At 41.7% G+C, this 25964-nt stretch overlaps 7 non-coding genes across 7 annotated transcripts; all 7 read right to left on the bottom strand.

The window, feature by feature from the left end:
* Positions 1–4859: 4859 nt before the first annotated feature.
* Positions 4860–4932, bottom strand: trnan-guu (transfer RNA asparagine (anticodon GUU)). The gene has a single exon. It is a non-coding gene; the product is annotated as a tRNA-Asn (tRNA).
* Positions 4933–11001: 6069 nt separating this feature from the next.
* On the bottom strand, positions 11002–11076 carry trnat-ugu (transfer RNA threonine (anticodon UGU)). The gene has a single exon. It is a non-coding gene; the product is annotated as a tRNA-Thr (tRNA).
* Positions 11077–11317: 241 nt separating this feature from the next.
* On the bottom strand, positions 11318–11391 carry trnak-cuu (transfer RNA lysine (anticodon CUU)). Its single transcript has one exon. It is a non-coding gene; the product is annotated as a tRNA-Lys (tRNA).
* A 383-nt stretch (positions 11392–11774) lies between these two features.
* trnat-ugu (transfer RNA threonine (anticodon UGU)) lies at positions 11775–11848 on the bottom strand. Its single transcript has one exon. It is a non-coding gene; the product is annotated as a tRNA-Thr (tRNA).
* Positions 11849–12855: 1007 nt separating this feature from the next.
* Positions 12856–12929, bottom strand: trnak-cuu (transfer RNA lysine (anticodon CUU)). The gene has a single exon. It is a non-coding gene; the product is annotated as a tRNA-Lys (tRNA).
* A 743-nt stretch (positions 12930–13672) lies between these two features.
* trnak-cuu (transfer RNA lysine (anticodon CUU)) lies at positions 13673–13746 on the bottom strand. Its single transcript has one exon. It is a non-coding gene; the product is annotated as a tRNA-Lys (tRNA).
* Positions 13747–15075: 1329 nt separating this feature from the next.
* trnat-ugu (transfer RNA threonine (anticodon UGU)) lies at positions 15076–15149 on the bottom strand. The gene has a single exon. It is a non-coding gene; the product is annotated as a tRNA-Thr (tRNA).
* Between the last annotated feature and the right edge of the window lie 10815 nt (positions 15150–25964).

Genomic DNA, 25964 nt, shown 5'->3' on the forward strand with positions numbered 1-25964 from the left:
CGGAGCACGAATGCAAATTGCCACAACACAATCCCCAATTCCTAAAGCGCGACTGCAAATTGGCAAAAACACTAACGCCAATTGCCACAACACGACAGCAAATGGCTCGCAGCATGACAGCAAAAGGCTCGCGAGACAATTGCAAAGACGATGACCCAGAAGTTTAAAAAAAATAAATAAACAAAACATAAATAATAAAAAAGACGACACTTTGTATATTGCTATATGTGCTTTGTGACCATTTCTACGGGCATCTGTAAAGTCCCCCCCCCCCCATCAGACGCAAATTTATATAAAAATGATATTGTGCTGCAACGGTTTTGTAGATACAGTATTATGCTTTTATTGAGACATTAATTTAGAGTGGGAACGCCACTCTTAGCGTACCAACTCTCAATAACAGAGGGGTGTCCTAACAAGGCTAGCACGAACGTAGCGCAAACAAATTCGGGTCCATTTTGCAGTAAATTGGGGGGCTTGAGATATTAATTTCGAGTGATGACGTCCCTCTAAGCCTCCTGCAAAATGGTTCCGAAGTGGTGCCATTCGTTTGTGCTACGTTCGTGTTAGTTGTTAGGACACCACTCTTTTATGTTCTGTTCTGTTCTGTTCTGTTCTGTTCTGTTCTGTTCTGTTCTGTTCTGTTCTGTTCTGTTCTGTTCTGTTCTGTTCTGTTCTGTTCTGTTCTGTTATGTTATGTTATGTTATGTTATGTTATGTTATGTTAATAGAGCGTACCAACTCCCCCCCTCTGTTATGTCACCCTGTGTTATGTTATTTTAATGAAGCGTACCAACTCTCGCAAAAACAGAGGAGTGTCCTAACAACTAGCACAAACGTAGCAAAAACGAATGGCACCAATTCGAAACCATTTTGTCGTAAATGAGGGGCTTAGAGAGACGTCATCACTCGAAATTAATATCTCAAGCCCCCCAATTTACTGCAAAATGGACCCGAATTTTTTTGGGCTCTGTTCGTGCTAGTTGTTAAGACACCCCTCTGTTATTGAGAGAGGTTGGTACGCTCCATTAGCTGCGGGAGCTAAGCTAAGAAAAAGCTACGAGTGACGTCCCCACTCAAAATTAATATCTCAATAAAAGCATAATACTGTATCTACAAAACCGTTGCAGCACGAACGATTAACATCATTTTTATATAAATTTGCGTTTGATGGGGGCGGCAACTTTACGGAGGCCCGTAGAGATGGTCACAAAGCACATATAGCAATATACAAAGTGTCGTCTTTTTTATTATTTATTCATTTATTATTATTTTTTACTTCTGAGTCATTCTCTTTGCAATTGTCTTGCGAGCCTTTTGCGGTCGTGCTGCGAACCATTTGCTGTCTTGTTGCGGCAATTGCCGTTCGTGCTTTTGCCAATTTGCAATTGCGCTTTAGGAATTGGGGATTGTGTTGTGGCAATTTGCATTTGCGCTGCAAGCCATTTACTGTCGTGTTGTGGCAATTGGGGTTTGTGCTTTTTCCAATTTGCGATCGCGCTTTAGGAATTGGGGATCGTGTTGTGGCAGTTTGCAGTCGTGCTTTTTTTTCTTTTGCAAAGCATTTGCAATTGGCGTCCGTGCTTTTTCTATATGCAAGTGTTTGGACTTTGCATTTCGCCTGACACCTCTCGGCCACCGTACTAGTGAGCGTGGAGCAACATTCAGATTCAGATTTCCTTTTATTGTCATTGCACACACAAAAAAAACATCGCAGTGAAATTTATGGCAACGAAATGTCGTTGCTTACTTCCAGCTTGCCACAGAGTTACAAGACATACAAAAATAACAAAACCAAATAAAATGTAACAAAAACTATAAACTGCAATTTGTGGAGAAATTACTGTGGGCCTTTGCTGTATGGAGATACAGATATTAGCCCCGCCCAGGTTGGTTTGGGGACATTTTTGGGACAATATCAGGTCACTTCCTGATGATTTGGGGGACACATAACAGTGCTAAAAAAGAAGAAGCAAGTAATAAATGGATAAAAAAATACAGATACAAATGAAACAACCAGTAGGGTTAAATAAATACAAGCATACCTCAGTATTTATATTGCACCAAGATATTGCACATATGAAAAAGAGAAGTGTTTACAGTGCTTTTATGATGTAGATCAAGTGAGAATGGGACTGTGTGCGTGTGGGTCTACTAGTATATACGTGTGATTGTGTGTGGACGTTAGTGTGTTGGGACGAAATCATCAGTCTAATGGCTGCGGGGCAATAGCTGTTCCTGAGTCTGGCAATTCTCCAGCGGATGCTGCGAAACCTTTTGCCAGACGGCAGGATAGAGAACAATCCATTCTGGGGGTGGTAGGTGGCAATGCGTCGTTCTCTGGATAGGCAGCGACTGACTGCTATTTCCTGGATGGATTGGAGCAGGGCCCAGATGATCTTCTCCGCTGACCTCACCACTCTCAGCAGATACATCCAGTCACAGGCCCCGCAACTCCCAGACCAGACGGAGACGCAGCTGGTCTGCAGGCTCTCGATGGTCCCTCTGTAGAAGGTTGTCAGGAAAGGAGGGGTGGTGGGAGAGTGGCTCTACTCATCCACTGCAGGAAATGCAGGCGCTGCTGTGCCTTTTTTGCCCGAGAGGAGATGTGGAGTGACCAGCTGAGGTTGTCGGTAATATGCACCCCAGGTACTTGGTCGAGCTCACGACCTCCATGTCTGTGTCGTCAATATGGAAGGGTGCATGGCTGGATTTGGATCTCCTGAAGTCCACTATGATCTCTTTCGTTTTGTCAATATTAAGGACCAGGTTCTTGACCTTACACCATGCGGCCGTCACGCAAACATAAACACTATCCCCCACGTTCCGATCCATGGAGAGTGATCAGATCCGTTCAGGGAAACACCGTGTTTCATGACAGTTCTACCAAAAAGACAAAAATATATTCAAAATATTTTTGTCACAATCTGTAATATTAATGTCCGAATGACAATGAAACATGCTCAACAGTTTTGAAGCTTGATAACATTTATTCAACTTGTTAGGATGACCATTTAAGAGCATCAAGCTTCTCGAACACACATTTATATACACAAATTGAAAAGATGCATTGTGTGTGTGTGTGTGGGGGGGGTCAAATACAGTGATCCCTCGCTACTTCGGGCTTCAATCTTTGCGCCCCAATAAATAAATGCAGTATTTTATAGAGCTGTCCCAATACAATCACATAGCCTGTCGCTCCTGCCGCTTTTCTTGGTCAGGCTGTGCACTGGAGTTGCTTGTTAAAGTTAACGATGATTGACAGGCGTTAAGGTTTGGTCTTGCCAGAGACACTTGGAAGCCAAAACTTCAAAGTCCCACATGCGTCAATGATCGTTTAACTAGTTAAACAGTTGCTGTGGCAACTCATTGTGTGTAAGTGAGCAGCTTGAGCACATTTGAGTGGACTCACTCAATGAAGCATTAAGAAAGACAAGCATTATTCTACTTTATTCGTGTTTAAAAATAATTCGGTGGGACAGTAACATGTTTAAAACTTAACTTATAATTCCTTATAAGTTATGTTAAATACTTTGTTACTTATAAGTTAACTTATAATTATTACATTTGAAGTGCTTAAAAACCATTTATTAAAATATATATAGGCCTACATACATAAACGTTTTTTTAAATTATACTTTGGGGGAAAAAAGTGGAAAAACAGGGAAGGGAGGGATCACAGTAACACAATTGCTTGCGATGCTACTCACCTCCATCTTGTGAGGCAGCACCTCACTTGGCAATATACGGTTATATATGTTATCACATGACATCGTTCTGTTGTGACCTCAGAATGACTCCTGGGATGGATAGTTTTTCGTGGTGCCTTCCGTTTTGAAAAAGGACAAAAAATGGTGGAAATATGGACATAAACACAGGATCCAGCATTTGGAGTGTTTTAATGTTTGTTTACTAGGGCAATAAAACTATAGAACTCAAATGACATTATCTCCTGTTTTACTTGGTGATTGAATTCAAGTAAAAATGAGAGTGGACCCCAACTTTCACACTTTCTAACAAGGCCAAACAGAGTCGCATGTGTGACGAAAAAATAATGTGACGAGGCTTCAAAGATGATGACATAAGCATCTCTTGATCTTTGAGGGTAAACAAATTTCGTTCCAGTAAGATTTAAAGGTTGGAAGGGCTTGTAGTAGAAAAATATCTTAAACATTGTTTTGATACATATCTCAATCAAAGCAAGCATTTTGATGTAATAAGATCTTTAAACCTTTGAGGAATTTGTAAGAGATCATCTTGTTTCATTTTTAAACACCCTTTTTACATTTGCAACATGACAAACTGCTGCGATGACTTTAATTTCAACTCAACTCTGTAAGACTCAAGAATAAGGACTACATTAGTAGCACATTACAGCACAGGTCTCGCGTTTTGTTGTTACTAAGAGTGAGGTAGGAAGCCATCAGAACAGTAAAACCTTCGAATAGCGTGACTATCCTTTCATACAAGAGGAGTCAGTTTCATGATGAGATGGCGATATTTCTCTGGATTAAGGAAAAGGAAATCGCGGGAGACACAATCACCGAAACGCTCGTCTGCCACGAAGCCAATGCCCTTTCTAATTTCGAGAAAAAAAGAGAACATCGCCTCACGCAAAAGGGAAGATGTTTATTTATTTCCCCTTTGCATTATGTCTACTACTTGATATTAATTCCAGTTTTACCCCAATTAAAAAAGTTTCAGTAGTCCTTAAGAAACTACATTTACCTGAGCAGTGGGAGTAATGGCTTTAGAACTTGTGTGTGTGACACACTACTGACCAGCAATTATACTGTATACAGTGGGGAGAACAAGTATTAATGTGTGGCCAAGCTTAAAATACAACATTTGAAGTCACACGTCTCTAGGTGGATTCGAACCACCAGCCTCTCGGTTAACAGCCGAACGCGCTGACCGATTGCGCCACAGATCATTTCAAAATGCAATCATTAAAAGAAACGTGCTAAAAAATTACAGTTTTAAATTCCGAGAAGTGACAAAATGTCAGGTGAGACTCACACCTGGTACCATGTCGGATACTGAAAAAAAAAACAGACATTTGCTATACGATAGAGCAGTTGAGGGTGATGGCTTTAGAACTTGTCTCTTGTAATTTTGGAGGGAATTTGGGTGTACCTACTGTTGGAATTCGCCCCCGCATCGGTCTCCAGACAATGGCAAATTGTTGCCTCATCTAGAGCAAGTGCCTTGACACAAAGAGGTTTTCTTCACAATGCTGAAAACAGTTTCTTCAAAGAACCAGGTCTTCCTCTCAAATTTGATGCTATGTTGTGAAAGACCCCATACAACAATTGCAGGCACTGCTGGGAGTTGAACCCAGGATCTCCTGTTTACTAGACTGGTACTTTGACCAGCTAAGCCACAGCACCCTTCGCATGGACATGCCACTCGTCCCTTGAAATACGGAATCGTTCCTTAATTGGGAATTAAAAGTTGAGTTTCATATTGAACCAATACGGGATCCAGTTCATTCCGTATTTCACAATTGTCTCATGGGGCGACCCTGTGGCTCCGGTGGCGGGCGGCGGTGCTCCCAGCCTATGCACGTCTGTCACACACAAACACACACCTCCTGCGCTCATGAGTGACCACGGAGCCAACAGTGATGAACAAAAAAGGCAGGAGATATTAAAGACAGCAAGATAGTTATCTGCCTGCCCGCTGCTGTCAGCCCTGCATTGCGCTCCACTTCCAGGTTCGTTGCCTAGTTACCTCGCTCGCTCTGTTCAGCGCACCGCCCCGCGCATTTTCAAAACAAAAATGTCTTCTTCAACAGCAGAAGCTCAGGACACCCCACCTCATCCTCAAAAGGGGAAACGTCTCCAAAAAATAGAGTGGAGTGGGAAGAGGGGAACCCGTGGCTCAATAGACCCTACTCACATGACGTCACAACCACGCCCCCGCGCCATATTGTCCGTCAACTCGTCGTGTTGACGCATTACTGCTACGTAAATTCCTCCTATTATGGCGTGTTATTCTGCTCGTTAACATTAATTATCAAAATGGTGAAGGCGTGTGTGGCGGTCGGTTGGAATACCAGAGAAGATAGACGGAGAGACTTGAAGTTCTACCGAATTCCGAGAGACCCGGAGAGGAGAGCGAGATGGACTGCTGCAATTCGACGAGAAAACTGGGCTCCAAACGATTACCACAGATTATGTAGTAGTCATTTTATATCTGGCAAGATGCATTTAATATATATTTAGAGGGTTTTGGGCTGACAACCACAATTAAGATCATTGCTAGGCTAATCGCCGACAACATACACTCAGACTTTTTGAATGAACTACCTGAAAATATATAATTATAAGGGGATAATAAGACAGTTGTCATACAATTAATTTACAATTTCACTATTGAGGTCAAAAGCCAAAAAATAAATTCAACTAGGGACAATCTGGAGTAGTGCTATCGCACTTCATATTTATTACGTATTATATATGTAAGTAGTGAGAGTGCTATCGCTAAACCATATAAACATTAAAAGCCCTAGCTCCATTGACAAATGACATGAAATACATTAGACTTGACAGTGGATGTTAGCAAGAACAAAAGATTTTGAATGGAAAATTTCGTAACTCACCTTCCCGAGCACAAGATAGATTCCTGCCGAATTTTCGTGGACGAGGACCTGTTTCACCCAACCAGCAACGAAGTATTTATAAGCCTCCAAGCTCTTAAAGTTTTTCAAACTTTGGTGAGAATAGGCTGATTTTGTGTGGACAAGATAGTTGTAAATATCAGGGTAGCAGATGTCAGGCAGAGACGGCAAAGACAGCGGGTTGAAAAACATTGATTTAGGCATCAAATATGGATCTGGTGAATGGATAAACTGAAGCTTTTCCACATAACGCCTTTTATGCAACGCATCCAATGAGTTTACAGCGTCAGATAACACCGGGGATTCCGTGAATTGATCTATAAATTGCACGACTAATTGAAACCATTGAGAATAGGGCTAAAAAATGACGGACAATATGGCGGCTGGATACAGCGACACGTCATTTTGTGACGTAGGTGAGCAGGGTCTATAGAGTCACTGATGATGATTATAAAGCAAACTGCAAGGCAGGCAGGAAAGTTTTTGCTGCGTCTCACGGAGGTGTTAAACAGCATGCTGCAGGGGACCTTCACAAATGGAATATAAGATCCCAGAAGAGCCTTCGTCACAATTCTTTGTACCTGAAACATCCCCTGAGGTTGATTTGGTATGTTATTATGCTCTTGTATATGGATAACATATAGGCTATATTTATTATTTATTATATATTATATATATATATATATATATATTTATTATTATTATTTACTTTCATACATCTTGCATTGATAGGAGTATAGCTAGGCTATTTCAGTTGCTACTATGGAGGAAGTAGGCGTGATGTCACGATGACGTCACCTCGCTTAGCAACGTGTCCCCATTTTCCGAAGGGGGAGCGCACAGCTAAACATTCTGGAGACAAACGTCTGTAATTCATATATTTCAGGTGTGTTTTGCGTCATTTTTCATAAAAACGTCTTAAACATGGTTTACTATTATCACGACTCACTGCCGACAGACACGAGGAGGCGATACAATTTAAAATTAGCGTTTATTGGCTTACAAAGCTGCCCATACAAAGTCGCAGCTGATAGCTGGACAAACAAAGGAATGGCCTGCAGTGGAGTTCGGAAACATCTACAACTACCTCATAAAGTCACCCAGTGAGTTGACCTTTATCAATTACGTGGCATATGTACTGTGTGGAACTGAGAAAATTGGTAGTATATAGGAAGTGATTATTTCTGCCGTAACCAGCAATTCGCCTCCAAGCGTTATTTAGCCGTGAACACGTCACGGCAAAATGACCAATTCCCACCAAGCCAATAATGACTAATCAGAGCAGTTCACGGCAAAAGAAAAATAACGCTTTGCGAGTTGCCGGTTACGGTAATAATAACCACTGCCTAGTCTATTGAATCCTAGCAGCTAATTGGGGCAAAAATTAAAGTTTACTCACCAGTAATAAAATGTCGGCTGCAAATGTAAATGTGCTTAGATTTAGGTTCCCACAGGCGAGAATAGTCCACCGAACCGTCTTCTTTTACTTTTCCTCGATTAATTGCTTTCAGCCATTTACTTGTCCTTTTCTTCTCACGAGGAAGAATAAAGAACTTCAAAAGCGGCTCCGAACTCTTACTTGTGTGACAACCCGCAACACAGCAACTTTTAGTCATTCCGACGGAAAAAAGACTGCAAATAAGACAAAAGTTCAACACGTTTGTATTACAATGCACGACAGAGCAACTGCTTGTGACTCGTCTTTTGCTCCGTTTTCAATATGGTGACGCTTTGTTGTGGCTGGTGACGTCATTAATGCCCGGATGTCCAACTTCTTCTATGATTTATTATTTTCAGAAATGTTGATTTTTTTTATTTTTTTTTTTGAAACATGCATTTATTATCAATCAATATGGAATGAATTTATGTACCCAAAAAGAACATCTTATTTTGTTACGCTAACTAATGCTCCTCATTTGAAATTATTCCTAATAGATTAACAGCAAATAAACACTGAATAAATAGTCCTACTGCGGATATATACTATCTATTGATTGATTGATAGTGAATTTGACATCATTCCACTCCTACCCTCTAAATTACTGCAGCTGAGGTGACACAGGTATACCACACAGTAAAACGTAGCCAGCCAGAGCTACAATAGTGCTGACTGTGGACACAGGCTCGATCAGAAGATTTTTATGTGATTCCAAAACAAAGCAAGAGGCACTGTTGAAACAAGTCCTGGGTCCAAAGGCAGTGGGTGATGTGCTCAAGATCTTAACGTCACCCATCCCATTCTCCATACAGACCGATGCCTCGAATAAATTGAGCAGGAAGATGCTTCCCCTTGCTGTCCAGTACTTCAGTCCAGAGTCTGGGCTCACCAACAAAATGCTGGACTTCATAGAGAATGCAGACGAGTCAGCTGCTGGAATTGTAGCTCTCCTGGAACATTCCCTTAAGAAATTTGGCTTGTCAATGGATCACGTGACCGGATTCAGTGCTGACAACACAAATGTTAATTACGATATTCACAACTTCGTTTTCACTAACCTGCAGAAGAAGAAAAAAAAAAACAATCTTCTGCAAAGAAACTGCCATGCCCACATAGTGCACAATATAGTTTTCATCTAAAAATAGATACATTTCAATGCATTTTAGGAGTTTTGAGGATGCCCCTTTTTTTCGCCCGTAAGGTTTTGGGCGCAAGGGGGGCGGCCTTCATTTCTATTTCTGAAAGGTGACAACCCTACCTTCGCATCGCAGTTCTTTCCCAATCTTCCTGTGACATGGCTAACATTAATGCGCTGACCGATTGCGCCACAGAGAGTGACACTGATCAGTTAAAAAAAAAAAAGTCTCAGAGCAAGTGCCTTGACACAAAAAGGTTTTCTTCTCAATGCTAAAAACAGTTTCTTCACACAGAGAGGTTTTCTTCACAATGCTAAAAACAGTTTCTTCAAAGAACCAGGTATGTTCAGAAAGACCCCATACAGCAACTGCAGGCACTGCTGGAAGTTGAACCCAGGATCTCCTGTTTGTGTGAGACAGACCCTTGAACAGACATTGCTTAACTAGGTGGAACAGCTTTGTATATATATGTGTGGACAAGGTTAGTACAAAGGGATTGAAGACAGACGTCCCTGGGTGGACTCGAACAACAAGCCTCTCGGTTAACAGCCGAGTATGCTGACAATTGCACCACAGAGACACTGATCAGTTAAAAATGTAATCATTAAAAAGAAACAAAAAAATGTGCTAAAAAATATCCGTTTTAAATCCCTAGAAGTTACAAAATGTTAGGTAAGACTCACAACTGGTATCATGTCAGATACTGATAAAAACAGACATATACCATAAAACAGTTGGGGGTGATGGCTTTAGAACTTACAAGTCTCCAGTAATTTTAGAGGGAATTTGGGTGGACCTACGCAGCGGTCTTGTGGCCAAGAGTAGTACAAAGGGATTGAAGACAGACGTCCTAGGATGGATTCGAACCACCAGCCTCTCGGTTAATAGCTATGTGCTCTACAGAGAGACTGATCAGTTAAGAATGTAATCATTAAAAAGAAAGAAAAACAATGTGCCAAAAAATATCAGTTTTAAATTACTAGAAGTCACAAATTTTTGGTGGGACTCACATCTGGTACCGTGTCAGATAGAGAAAAAAACAGACATATACAATGGAGCAGTTGGGGGTGATGGCTTAAGAACTCACAAGTCTCCAGTAATTTTAGAGGGAATTTAGGTGGACCTACGCAGCGGTAGACAGATAATGGCAAATTCTGGGAAGTGAACCCCGGATCTCCTGTTTACAAGACAGGCAATTTGACCAGCTAAGCCACAGCTTCCTTCAGGTCCCAGTTCTTTCCCTATCTTCCTTTGACGTGGCTGAGATTAATGCTGGGTAAGAACAATTTCTTGACTTCGTTGCACATTTGTAACCTCAATTTGAGAAAACCCGCTGTTGGCCAATGGGTTCTCTCCAGCTCAGTGCGTGTGAGAGAGACCCTTGAACAGACATTGCTTAACGAGGTGGAACAGCTTTGTATATATGTGTGGCCAAAATTGTAATTAAAAATGTAATCATTAAAAAGAAACAAAAACAACGTGCTAAGAAATCAGTTTTAAATCCCTAGAAGTTACAAAATGTTAGGTTAGACTCACATCTGGTACCATGTTGGATACTGATAAAAACAGACATATACCATGAGCAGTTGGGGGTGATGACTTTAGAACTTGCAAGTCTCCTGTAATTTTAGAGGGAATTTGGGTGTACCTGCGCATCGGTCTCCAGATAATGGCAAATTTTTGCCTCAAGTCTCAGAGCAAATGCCTTCACACAAGTAGGTTTTCTTCACAATGCTAAAAACTGTTTCTTCAAAGAACCAGGTGTTCCTCTCAAATTTGATGCAATGTTCTGAAAGACCCCACACAGGAACTGCAGGGAGTTGAACCCAGGATCTCCTGTTTACAAGACAGGCACTTTGACCAGCTAAGCCACAGCGTCCTTGGCGTCCCAGTTCTTTACCCATCTTCCTGTGACGTGGCTGAGATTAATGCTGGGTAAGAACAATTTCCTGACTTTGTTGCACATTTGTAACCTCAATTTGAGAAAACCCGCTGTTGGCCGATGGGTTCTCTCCAGCTCAGTGCGTGTGAGAGAGACCCTTGAACAGACATTGCTTAAGGAGGTGGAACAGCTTTGTATATATATGTGGCCAAAATGAGTAAAAAGGGATTGAAGACAGACGTCCCTGGGTGGATTCAAACCACCAGCCTCTCGGTTAAGAGCCGAGTGCGCTGACCGATTGCCCCACAGAGACACTGATCAGTTAAAAATGTAATCATTAAAAAGAAACAAAAACAACGTGCTAAGAAATATCAGTTTTAAATCCCTAGAGGTTACAAAATGTTAGGTGAGACTCACATCTGGTACCATGTCAGATACTGATAAAAACAGACATATACCATGGAGCAGTTGGAGGTGATGACTTTAGAACTTGCACGTCTCCAATAATTTTATAGGGAATTTGGGTGTACCTACGCAGCGGTCTCCAGATAATGGCAATATGTTACTCGAAGTTTCAGAGGAAGTGCCTTGACAGAAAGAGGTTTTCTCCACAATGCTAAAAACGGCTTCTTCAAAGAACCAGCTTTTCCTCTCAAATTTGATGCAATGTTCTGAAAGACCCCACACAGGAACTGCAGGCACTGCTGGGAGTTGAACCCAGGATCTCCTGTTTACAAGACAGGCACTTTGACCAGCTAAGCCACAGCGCCCTGAGCGTCCCAGTTCTTTACCTATCTTCCTGTGACGTGGCTGAGATTAATGCTGGGTAAGAACAATTTCCTGACTTTGTTGCACATTTGTAACCTCAATTTGAGAAAACCCGCTGTCAGCCGATGGGTTCTCTCCAGCTCAGTGCGTGTGAGAGAGACCCTTGAACAGACATTGCTTAACGTGGTGGAACAGCTTTGTATATATGTGTGGCCAAAATGAGTAAAAATGGATTGAAGACACGTCCCTGGGCGGATTCGAACCCCCAGCCTCTCGGTTAACAGCCGAGTGCGCTGACCGATTGCGCCACAGATCAGTCAAAAATGTAATCATTAAAAAGAAACAAAAACAACATGCAAAGAAATATCAGTTTTAAATCCCTAAAAGTTATAAAATGTTAGGTGAGACTCACATCTGGTACCTTGTCGGATACTGATAAAAACAGATATATACCATGAAGCAGTTGGGGGTGATGACTTTAGAACTTGCAAGTCTCCAGTAATTTTAGAGGGAATTTGGGCGTACCTGCGCATTGGTCTCCAGATAATGGCAAATTTTTGCCTCAAGTCTCAGAGCAAATGCCTTGACACAAGGAGGTTTTCTTCACAATGCTAAAAACTGTTTCTTCAAAGAACCAGGTGTTCCTCTCAAATTTGATGCAATGTTCTAAAAGACCCCATACATCAACTGCACCCACTGGTAGGAGTTGAACCCAAGATCTCCTGTTTACAAGACAGGTACTTTGACCAGCTAAGGTACAGCGCCCTTAGTGTCCCAGTTGTTTACCCATCTTCCTGTGACGTAGCTGAGATTAATGCTAGGTAAGAACAATTACCTGACTTCGTTGCACATTTGTAACCTCAATTTGAGAAAACCCGCTGTCAGCCGATGGGTTCTCTCCAGCTCAGTGCGTGTGAGAGAGACCCTTGAACAGACATTGCTTAAGGAGGTGGAACAGCTTTGTATATATATATGTGGCCAAAATGAGTAAAAAGGGATTGAAGACAGACATCCCTGGGTGGATTCAAACCACCAGCCTCTCGGTTAAGAGCCGAGAGCGCTGACCGATTGCCCCACAGAGACACTGATCAGTTAAAAATGTAATCATTAAAAAGAAACAAAAACAACGTGCTAAGAAATATCAGTTTTAAATCCCTAGAAGTTACAAAATGTTAGGTGAGACTCACATCTGGTACCATGTCGGATACTGATAAAAACAGACATATACCATGGAGCAGTTGGGGGTGATGACTTTAGAACTTGCAAGTCTCCAGTAATTTTAGAGGGAATTTGGGTGTACCTACGCAGCGGTCTCCAGATAATGGCTATATGTTACTCGAAGTTTCAGAGGAAGTGCCTTGACAGAAAGAGGTTTTCTCCACAATGCTAAAAACTGTTTCTTCAAAGAACCAGGCGTTCCTCTCAAATTTGATGCAATGTTCTGAAAGACCCCATACATCAACTGCAGCCACTGGTAGGAGTTGAAGCCAAGATCTCCTGTTTACAAGACAGGTACTTTGACCAGCTAAGGTACAGCGCCCTTAGTGTCCCAGTTGTTTACCCATCTTCCTGTGACGTAGCTGAGTTTAATGCTAGGCAAGAACAATTACCTGACTTCGTTGCACATTTGTAACCTCAATTTGAGAAAACCCGCTGTCAGCCGATGGGTTCTCTCCAGCTCAGTGCGTGTGAGAGAGACCCTTGAACAGACATTGCTCAGTGCGTGTGAGAGAGACCCTTGAACAGACATTGCTTAAGGAGGTGGAACAGCTTTGTATATACAGTATATATGTGGCCAAAATGAGTAAAAAGGAATTGAAGACAGACGTCCCTGGGTGGATTCAAACCACCAGCCTCTCGGTTAAGAGCCGAGTGCGCTGACCGATTGCCCCACAGAGACACTGATCAGTTAAAAATGTAATCATTAAAAAGAAACAAAAACAACGTGCTAAGAAATATCAGTTTTAAATCCCTAGAAGTTACAAAATGTTAGGTGAGACTCACATCTGGTACCATGTCGGATACTGATAAAAACAGACATATACCATGGAGCAGTTGGAGGTGATGACTTTAGAACTTGCAAGTCTCCAGTAATTTTAGAGGGAATTTGGGTGTACCTACGCAGCGGTCTCCAGATAATGGCAATATGTTACTCGAAGTTTCAGAGGAAGTGCCTTGACAGAAAGAGGTTTTCTCCACAATGCTAAAAACAGTTTCTTCAAAGAACCAGCTTTTCCTCTCAACTTTGATGCAATGTTCTGGAAGACAGCACACAGGAACTACAGGGAGTTGAATTTGGGTGTACCTACGCAGCAGTCTCCAGATAATGGCAATATGTTACTCGAAGTTTCAGAGGAAGTGCCTTGACAGAAAGAGGTTTTCTCCACAATGCTAAAAACAGGTTCTTCAAAGAACCAGCTTTTCCTCTCAACTTTGATGCAATGTTCTGGAAGACCCCACACAGGAACTACAGGGAGTTGAACCCAGGATCTCCTGTTTACAAGACAGGCACTTTGACCAGCTAAGCCACAGCGCCCTTAGCGTCCCAGTTCTTTACCCATCTTCCTGTGACGTGGCTGAGATTAATGCTGGGTAAGAACAATTTCCTGACTTTGTTGCACATTTGTAACCACAATTTGAGAAAACCCGCTGTTGGCCGATGGGTTCTCTCCAGCTCAGTGCGTGTGAGAGAGACCCTTGAACAGACATTGCTTAACGTGGTGGAACAGCTTTGTATATATGTGTGGCCAAAATGAGTAAAGGATTGAAGACACGTCCCTGGGCGGATTCGAACCCCCAGCCTCTCCGTTAACAGCCGAGTGTGCTGACCGATTGCGCCACAGAGACACTGATCAGTTAAAAATGTAATCATTAAAAAGAAACAAAAACAACGTGCTAAGAAATATCAGTTTTAAATCCCTAAAAGTTATAAAATGTTAGGTGAGACTCGCATCTGGTACCTTGTCGGATACTGATAAAAACAGACATATACCATGGAGCAGTTGGGGGTGATGACTTTAGAACTTGCAAATCTCCAGAAATTTTAGAGGGAATTTGGGTGTACCTGCGCATCGGTCTCCAGATAATGGCAAATTTTTGCCTCAAGTCTCAGAGTAAGTGCCTTGACACAAAGAGGTTTTCCTCACAATGCTAAAAACAGTTTCTTCAAAGAACCAGTTTTCCCCTCAAATTTGATGCAATGTTCTGAAAGACCCCATACATCAACTGCTGGCACTGCTAGGAGTTGAACCCAGGATCTCCTGTTTACAAGACAGGCACTTTGACCAGCTAAGGTACAGCGCCGTTCACAGCCTAGTTCTTTACCAATCTTCCTGTGACGTGGCTAAGATTAATGCTGGGTAAGAACAATTTCCTGACCTTCTTGCACATTTGTAACCTCAATTTGAAAAAACACGCTGTTGTCTTATGGGTTCTCTCCAGCTCAGTCTGTGTGAGACAGATCCTTGAACAGACATTGCCTCACTCGGTGGAACAGCTTTGTATATACTTGTCCTTCTCAAAAAATTGGCACATTGTGATAAAGTTCATTATTTTCTGTAATGTACTGATAAACATTAGACTTTCATATATTTTAGATTCATTACATACAACTGAAGTAGATCAAGCCTTTTATTGTTTAAATATTGGTGATTTTGGCAAAAAAGTCAAGACAAACCAAAAATCCCTATCTAAAAAAAATAGCATATTTCATCCGACCAATACAAAAAATGTGTTATGGAGGCCCAAGATGCTTCGATAGCGGCCTTAAGCTCATCAGCAGTGTTGGGTCTGGTGTCTCTCAACTTCTTCACAATATCCCACAGATTATCTGTGGGATTCAGGTCAGGAGAGTTGGCAGGCCAATTGAGCAGAGTAATGCCATGGTCAGTAAACCATTAACCAGTGGTTTTGGCACTGTGAGCAGGTGCCAGGTCATGCTGAAAAATGAAATCTTCATCTCCATAAAGCTTTTCAGCAGATGGAAGCATGAAGTGCTCCAAATCTCCTAATTGCTAGCTGCATCGACCCTTCCCTTGATAAAACACAGTAGACCAACACCAGCAGCTGACATGGCACCCCAGACCATCACTGACTGTGGGTACCTGACATTGGACTTCACACATTTTGGCATTTGCTTCTCCCCAGTCTTCCTCCAAACTGTGGCACCTTGATTTCCGAATGACATGCAAAATTTGCTTTCATCTGAAAAAAGTACTTTGGACCACTGAGAAACAGTCCAGTGCTGCTTCTCTGTAGCCCAGGTCAGGCGCTTCTGCCACTGTTTCAGGTTCACAAGTAGCTTGACCTGGGGAATGCGGCACCTGTAGCCCATTTCTAGCAGACGCCTATGCACGGTAGCTCTGGATGTTTCTACTCCAGGCTCAGTCCACTGTTTCCACAGGTCCCCCAAGGTCCGGAATCAGCCCTTCTCTACAATCTTTCTCAGGGTGCGGTCACCTCTTCTGGTTGTGCACCGTGTTCTGCCACACTTTTTCCTTCCCACAGAGGTGCCTTGATACAGCACTCTGGGAACAGCCTATTTGCTCAGAAATTTCTTTTTGTGTCTTAGCCTCTTGCTTGACAGTGTCAATGATGGCCTTCTGGACAGCAGTCAGGTCAGCAGTCTTGCCCATGATTGCGGTTTTGAGTAAAGGAACCAGGAGTTTTTAAAAGCCTCAGGAATTTTTCGCATATTTGAGTTAATTCATCGATTTAGATGATTAGGTTAGTAGCTTCTTTAGAGTACCTTTTCATGACATGCTAATTTTTTGAGATAGGGATTTTTGGTTTTACTTGACTTTTTTTTGCCAAAATCATCAATATTAAAACAATAAAAGGCTTGTACTACTTCATTTGTGTGTAATGAATCTAAAGTGTATGAAAGTCTAATGTTTACCAGTACATTACAGAAAGTAATGAACTTTATCACATTATGCTACTGTTTTGAGAAGGACCAGCATGCGTGGCCAAGATTAGTACACAGGTCTTAAATAGATACTTCCTTATGCCTTGCTGGCGCCGTCCCTGGGTGGATTTGAACCACCAGCCTCTGGGTTAACAGCCGAGCGCGCTGACCGATTGCACCAAAGAGACACTGATCATTTAAAAAGGTAATCATTAAAAGAAACAAAAACAATGTGCTAAAAAAATATCAGTTTTCAATTCCTAAAAGTTACAAAATGTTAGGTGAGACTTGCATCTTGTACCATGTCGGATACTGAAAAAAAACCAGACATATACCTTAGAGCAGTTGGGGGTAATGGCTTTAGAACTAGCAAGTCTCTAAACATTTTTGAGGGAATTTGGGTGTACCTGCGCATTGGTCTCCAGATAATGGCAAATTGTTGCCTCAAGTCTGAGACCAAGTGCCTTGACACAAAAAAGGTTTTCTTCACAATGCTAAAAATAGTTTCTCCAAAGAACCAGGTCTTCCTCTCAAATTTGATGCTATATTCTGAAAGACCCCATACAGCAACTTCAGGTAGGTGAACCCAGGATCTCCTGTTTACAAAACAAGCTCTTTGACCAGCTAAGCCACAGCATCCCTGTACTTTACGAATCTTCCTGTGACCTGGCTAAAAGTAATGCTGCGTAACAACAACTTCCTGACCTAAATCCAAATTTGTAATCTCAATTTGAGGAAAAACCCGCCGTTACCTATGGGTTCTCTCTAGCTCAGTGTGTGTAAGACACACCCTTGGACAGCGACTGCTTAACTGGGTGGAACAGCTTTGTAGATACAATGCGGGCCAAAATTATTGGCACCCTTGCAATTTTCTTAGATAATTCTCAATTTCTCCCAGAAAATGATTGCAGTTACAAATCATTTGGTAGTAATATCTTCATTTATTTTGCTTGCAATTAAAAAACCCAAAAGAGAATGAATTTTTTTTTTTTTTTTTAAATCATTATCATTTTACACAAAACTCTAAAAATGGGCCGGACAAATGTATTGGCACCCTCAGCCTAATATTTGGTAGCACCTTCAGACAAAATAACCGCGAACGTGTTGCTAGACACACCTTATCATTTGTGCGTCACTACTGTTTACATTGTAAATTCTCACTGAATATAACAAAACTATGAATGAACATGTGCAAAAAATTGAAATAAGTGAAAACAGGTTTTATACTCCTTTCAAAGTATCCACCCTTTGCTCTAATTACTTTTTTTTGCACAGTTCTGACACTCTATTAAAGAGTTTTCAGATGCAGACACCTGAAAAGTTTCTCAGTTCACAGGTATGCCTTATCAGGTTTAATAAGTGGAATTTGTTGCCTTTTCAACGGTGTTGGGACCATCATTTGTATTGCATTGAATGAGGTGTTTCCAAACATTTGGCCTGTACTATACAGACAGACAGACAGACATAATATATATATATATATATATATATATATATATATATATATATATATATATATATATATATATATATATATAATATGGCGGAAAACAGAGACGAGACTGAAAAAGCAGTTTCTGCTCTTGCACCCCTCTTTAAAATAAACTGCTGTATTTTAAGCCAAAAGAACTATTGTGTTTGATACAATATTATGTTTATATGCTGCCATAGCAGATTCATGGCGCATTAAGCTCCCGAACTATTTTTAATTTGTGCGTTTTACCCTGGAAACCCCCATTTACAGATGTCACGCAGCCACTTTTGTTTCAACCCAGCCATAAAAAGAAGGTACGTTATTATATTTATTCTTCAAAATGTCTGTCATTTTTAGCTTAGAATCATTAATCAATGTGTAACATTTCGTTAAAAAAATATTAAAAAACGACTTTAAAAAATGATTCACTCGCATATTTTAAACTTTTAAACAAATTACGTCACAATGAAAAAAATTGTGTCTGTAAATAAGTCACGGATATCTACCTCATAACTATGGCTTAATTTTGTTTTATTTTTTTGTTACTGTTACATTGTTACATTTTCCCCGATATGTTAGATGATAAGTAATCGATCCAAACAAAGAAAAATTGAGAAAAAAAAAAAAAAAACGTTTAAAAGGGTAAATATATGAAAAAGAACATCTCGACCACTCCTTGATGCCTGCAATTTCTGCATCGCAACCCTTGTTGTATTACCATGTTTCACCCATAAAATCCCCCCAAAATCCGGCTGTGGCCATTCACATCTGTGTCTTGACAATCGATGATACATGCTACATGGAGTTTTGGGATGGAAACAAGGTAAGTACGCTATAATATCTCGTTAAAATCATGGCGTCTCTATGCTCTCGCATGCTCTCACCTCCAGTTAGGGTTTTGCTGGTTAAAAAAAAAAAAACCTCCTGTTCAAAATTTTTCTTTCGCCCAGAAAATTGAGATTTTAAGCTTTCCAATGATGTATCACACATGCATATTGGACCATTTTGAAATTTGGCCAAACTGGGGGTCTCAGAGCCCGGTGACTTGAAGTTCCTCTCTAAGACCCCCAGTTTGGACAAATTTCAAAATTCTGTTATTCTGGATTAAAGTACAGCAGTTTATTTTAAAGAGGAGTGCAAAAGCAGAAACTGCTTTTTCAGTCTTGTCTGTGTTTTCCGCCATGTTAAATATACTAGTATATCTCAAGCTCTGTTGTTGTTGAAGCTTTTAAAAGCCTACCTCTGGTGTTGTTTTGGCTAAGCAAGCAGAGGACCGCTTCTAAGGTGCTAGTCACATGATCTGTTGAAAAATATGAATATGAAAAATAATTTGGACCTATCATGAAATACTTTGTATATTTTTGTTGTTTATTTGCTTTACAACGTTTGGAGACACCATTTTAATTGCCAGGTCTTTATTTGAAAGGGGACATTCAGAATTTTTGGCAGGTGTTGAGGTAAAGTAACTTAGTTATGTTGATAATAAAGTAATCAGTAAAGTAACTAGATTACTTTTTTGGAGGCATAATCAGTAATTAAATGAGTTTTTCAAGTAATCTGTGACAACATTGCTCATTAATAAAGAGCATACATTTAACAATGGTCTTGTACATAATGAAAAAAAACAACATGTGTAATAATAACAAAAATAACATACCCTGTATTTCTAATACACATTATACAGCCCTTTCTCTACTCCTCAAAATATTTAATTTATATTTAATTTTAAACTGGTACATGTTTGGAAATGGTTGAAGGTCAATATTCAACTTGTCCCAGGCTTTCAGTCCACCAACAGATAAAGAAAAGCTTTTTGTTACTATATGCAAAAAGAGAAATGTGCAAAATTGACAATAGTCAACAAGTAGGCTAAGATTCCTGTTTGCTGTAAAGGAGTCTGACGGCTGAGGGAAACTTGCATGTCACACTTCTTTACCGCCGACCTGAGGGGAGAAATGTGAACAGTCCATCTTGGAGGTGGGTGGGGTCTTTGAGAACAGAGAGAGCCCTCCTGTGGACTGTCTTGGTAGATTGTTAAGTATTTATACTAGTAAAAGTAGTTGGATGACCACAGTGGTCCAAATTGACTGGCACAAGAACTGTATCTCCAAAACCCACTAATAAATTGTATGATTCATTTATAGGTTTTTAAGAAAATTTCCTTTCAAGAGAAGAAATTATTTTTCAAAAAACCATAAGGACACGCCCCCATATATAGGCTATAGTTGCCTATATCTAATAATGAAAGTACTGTTTATTTTTCAAATTAGTATTGTTAATCATTTATATTGTATACAATTGTGCTACGGATCTAGGCCAAGTATTATTATTTTTTTTTAAATGGAAGGTTTAGGTCAACATCCCTACCCATCAGGTTAAGGTTAGGGTGTGTTGTAGGGTACCCTCAATCTATAATAATAAGAAAAGTGTGGGGTGTTTATTCCTGGGTCTTGTTAAGATTATGGAACTCTACTCTAAATCATGTCAAAATTAGGTACCCCAATCCCTTAAATTTATGTTTAGGGTACCATCTGGCCCTACTGGACCCGAAACTCCTGAAAAAAATAGAGAACATCATCACAACATCCCTCATTAATGTGCTTAGAAAATCTAAAGTGCTCAGAAAATATTATTTAAATGAAACTGCAAAAATATTGAATAATTAAAAACATTCCTATATAATACATGCACATCCAACCCATATTACACATCAAATTTGGAAAAATCCTGATTTAATACCAAATATAATAAGTAAACAAACAAATTAAATATTTAATTCCATAAATTCAGGGATTAAAAGATAAAAAATTAGGAATCTTAAAGGTCCAATTAAAAAAATATTCTCATTTCTCCCACGCCGATTGCAGGTCCATATCATCTCCCTTAATCTCATTTAACTTTTTTACTATTTACTGGTACAATAAGGACTATCAATTAAATAAAGGCCCATTCAGCCAGGCAGATTTACTCAGCTCCTCCATCTACAGTAAGTGCTGAAAAATACATATGAATAAAAAGTGGGATACAATTCTAAAAAACGCACGTATTTGCAATTATATAATTTACCCAAATATTCCAATACTTCAATACCTCGAGATCTAGGCCAAATAAACACTCCGATGTGCATTCTGTTCGGTGGACGTAGACAACCGTGTCACTGCAAATTTGGGATGCTCGAAATATGGGTCTCACGCCTCCAACTGCTAAGCTAAATTAGATCTCGATGTATGTTTGTGCAGAACTGTAGTTCACAACAAAATTCTGTTTTCGCCAAAACTAGTTAAAGCTCTTTACAATGACATTACAATCGCTTCTACTACTTAAATGGTAAATGGTGTTATACTTATATAGCGCTTTTCCACCTTTCAAGGAGCTCAAAGCGCTTTACACTATCTCGCCATCTACCTACTGGTGACGCAGCAATGATAACACACTACTAACACTACTGGTCTAGGGTTTAAACATATTGTACTAAACCACAGAAAATGCACATGTAAGCGTTTAAATACTACTTAATTGTAAACTGTTCGCTTGATGACAATCCAAACTACTCACGCACGAGCTCAAATGTTGCCTGGCACAGCCAGACTGTTCTCCCTGTGTTTTTCAAACACTGAGAGTATCGTCTGGGACCCAGCCCATTAACGGCCTCTCGAGCAGGTACAAAATCAATCGAAAAATCAGATTAGTTTATTTGCGTGACGTGTTCTTAACGAGCAACGTCACTGTTCCGCGTCGGAAGTCGTCTCCACAACAACACAGATGGTGAACAGGAGAGCCGAGAATATGTTCCAATCCACGGTAAAATCAGTTTTAAATGACCAAAAACACATCGACACAAGTCATTGACAACAGTCTGTCTCGCGCTAGCCATGTTGAATCAACTCCGCTCTCCTCGTATGTTTACTTCAGCGCGCAAGTCCCTCGTCCCGCCCGTCGCTGATTGGTCCACTCCGCTGTCTGTTTGCTGTGGCTTGCTCCGCCCTGGAAATTTTATCCGCTTAATGGTGGCCAGACTCAATAGCTGGAACAGCGGTGAGTCTGGAGTACCAGGCTAGCTCAAATGCACTGTACTCGATGTGACGTGGGACATTAACAGAAGGCAACCTTAAGCCTAAGTTATGACTCTGTGTTGCGGTGACGGAGTAGTGACTGCATAGACCCTAAGTCATCAACGAGCATTCGAAGTTCTGCGTCAAGGGAACGCGTTGCTCTGTAATTCACCACCAACCCACTAGAGGGGTGTTGCATTGTGTTTCTGCGGTTATGGGGGACTCTGGTCAAAGTTTTCTTATGGTTAGACAACAATGGCAACGGAAATGGAACGCTTGAATGTGGATCTTCAGCTCATCAACATTGAACAACAAATGTTGAGGCGCAGGCGACGCAAAAGATGATTGGGGAGGTGGTCCGTCCGACTGTTGATGCTGCACAGAGACTGACAGCCACATTACGAATTCTACCATCGGGTGGAAGCCAGCAAGCTGCATTAAAGCACCCAAGGTACTCACAATCAGTGATGATGTATCAAGTGTGTGAACTGTCTGTTGTTGAAAATTAAACATCAAAACAACTCTTTTGACACCAAACCTTTGCTTTATTCTTCATATACTTGAAGTGTGACATGTACAGTGTATGACAAAGGTGAGTACACCCCTCGCATTGCTGCAGATATTTAAGTATATCTTCTCATGGAACAACACTGACAAAATGACACTTTGACACAATGAAAAGTAGTCTATGTGCAGCTTATATAAGAGAGTTAATTTATTTTTCCCTCAAAATAACTCAAAATATAGCCATTCATAACTAAACCCCTGGTAACAAAAGTGACTACACCCCTTAGTGAAACTTGTCAATATTAACATACAACATGTCAATTGTTAATATTTTGTGTGGCTACCACTATTATCCAGAACTGCCTTTACTCTCCTGGGCATGGAGTTGACCAGAGCTTCACAGGTTGCCACGAGAATGCTCTTCCACTCCCCCATGACGATGTTGCAGAGCTGCCGGATATTTGAGACTTTGCGCACTGCCACCCGTCAGCTTGAGGATTCCCCAAAGATGTTCTATTGGGTTCAAGTCTGAAGACATGCTTGGCCAGTCCATCACCTTTACCCTCAGCCTCTTCAGTAAAGCAGTGGTCATCCTGGAGGTGTTTTTGGGGTCATTGTCATGCTGGAACACTGCCCTGCGACACAGTTTCTGGAGGGAGGGGATCATGGTCTGCTGCAGTATTTCACAGTACATGTTGGAGTTCATGTTTCCCTCAATGAAATGTAACTCTCCAACACCTGCAGCACTCATGCAGCCCCAGACTATGACATTCCCACCACCATGCTTGACTGTTGGTATGACACACTTATCTTTGTACTCCTCACCTGGTCGCCGTCACACATGCTTGAGACCATCGGAACCAAACAAATTAATCTTCGTCTCATCAGACCATAGGACATGGTTCCAGTAATCCATGTGCTTTGTGTTAGGGCCTCTTCCCTCCCTCCGGAGACCTGGCAACCTCCGGCAGCTGTGCATGTTTTTATTGATTTGCAGGTTGGGCGACAGACGGGTGGAGCCGCGACAGGTGCTGGCTATAGCAATCAACCATCCTTAAAAGCCAGTGAACGCCGCCACTCGTCGCCCGATCAACTTGTCTGGTTTCGCCATCAGTTGCTTCTCGCCTTCTTTATATGACATCACTGATTCCCGTCTCACAACTACTTTGCTCTCGCCCCAGGTCCTGTCTTCTCCGCGCTCCCTGTCGGATTCTACGCCTGCCTCCTTCCAAGATTCCATGCCTACCTCCTCCCAAGATTCCAAGTCTCACGCCGGCTCAGTTACCCCAAACGAAGCAACCTCCACCCGTCACGCTATTTCTGGTGCTCGCAAATAAAATATTTCTCGCCACAACCCCCGTGTGTCTGCATTTGGATCCCTCCTTGTCGCACACCCTAACAGTTTTGATCGGGCCACGACGGATCCCGCAGACAACCCCTCCAGCTCGCCCACGTCACTCCTGGACCAAAACCAAGCCATTGACTTCCTCTTCCATAAGGTAACGGACATTTCCCACTCACTCCAGGCCATACAAGCACAACTCGCCCCGTATCCCTTTCGCCGTGCCGCCGCCTCGCCAAGCCACATTCCCGCAACTAACCTAGCGTCACCAGCTGCGGACCGGGAGTCCCAAGGCCACATCGACCGTTGCTCCAAAGTCTGGGAACAAGCGGGCACCGCACTTCCCCGCGCCTCCGAGAGGTCCCGCACCCAGTCTGACCGTCGCCACTCGCCCGCGCTGGCCAAAAGGTGTGGCTTTCTTCAAACTCCTTGCCTTTAATGACTGAGTCAGTGAATCTCTGCCACTGGTTCATTGGGCCCTTCGATATCATGAAAGTAATGAACCCCACCACCGTGTGTCTCCGGCTCCCTGCGCATTACAGAGTCCACCCCACGTTCCATGTCTCCCTCATCAAACCGGTTTCCTGTACTTAGAGCCTAGTTCGGGCCTAAAAAATCCAGCCCGACCCGACACGGCCCGCTGGTATTGAGGCCCGACCCGGCCCCAGCTCGATCACTTAACTAGATTTGCAGGCCCGAGCCCGAAAAACCCTTTTTTTTTTTTTTTTTTTTGAGTGACGCGGAAAAAACGCAGCAGCAGCAATTTATTTTCATTTCTTCGAGTTGGCAGAAAAAAACGCAAGTTTTCTTAATGTTTAAATAATCTACATATTTTTTTTAGAATTATCAAAGCATTCACACAACGAAATAACGCTGGGAAAGTTTGTTAAACATATTTCTGAGTGTGTGGGATATTGTTCTCACATGGACGCGCCTCTCTGACAAGGAGAGGGAACAGGAGAGGGCGGCGCCTCGGCCGTGCAGCGGGAGGACAAGAAGAAAAAGCGGCCGGCGCCACGGCGTTCGTGCACACGCACAAGCAAAAGCGCAATACAGAGAGCATGCTTTCCATTTTATTTTATTTATTTATTTATTTATTTATTTATTTATTTATTTATTTATTTTTTGAGTGACGCGGAAAAAACGCAGCAGCAGCAATTTATTTTCATTTCTTCGAGTTGGCAGAAAAAAACGCAAGTTTTCTTAATGTTTAAATAATCTACATATTTTTTTTAGAATTATCAAAGCATTCACACAACGAAATAACGCTGGGAAAGTTTGTTAAACATATTTCTGAGTGTGTGGGATATTGTTCTCACATGGACGCGCCTCTCTGACAAGGAGAGGGAACAGGAGAGGGCGGCGCCTCGGCCGTGCAGCGGGAGGACAAGAAGAAAAAGCGGCTGGCGCCACGGCGTTCGTGCACACGCACAAGCAAAAGCGCAATACAGAGAGCATGCTCTCCATTTTTTTTTTTTTTTTAAATAATTTATTAGTCCGGCATGGCGGCCCGACCCGACCTGACCCGAACGTGAATGCTTTTGACCCTTTTTGTATTCTGGGGGAGAGGACAGGAGAATGGGACTTGAGTCAGGTGGTGGTGCATCTTCATTTGGCAGCTCAGGAGACAAGGTCTTGTGAGGGTCTTTGATTTGCGCCTGAAGCGCCTGAGCAGACATTCGGGTCGGGTCGGGTCGGGTTCGGGTTCGGGCACAAAATCTAACCTCTACCTGTAGTCCCTTGGCCCCCCCTGTTCTGCGCCCTCCGCCGCCTCTAGTCCCTTGGCCCAACTTTGTTGACGTGTCTTCAGCAAACTGTTTGCGGGCTTTCTTGTGCA

This window comes from Corythoichthys intestinalis, chromosome 11 (assembly GCF_030265065.1).
Source record: "Corythoichthys intestinalis isolate RoL2023-P3 chromosome 11, ASM3026506v1, whole genome shotgun sequence".
Taxonomy (NCBI): domain Eukaryota; kingdom Metazoa; phylum Chordata; class Actinopteri; order Syngnathiformes; family Syngnathidae; genus Corythoichthys; species Corythoichthys intestinalis.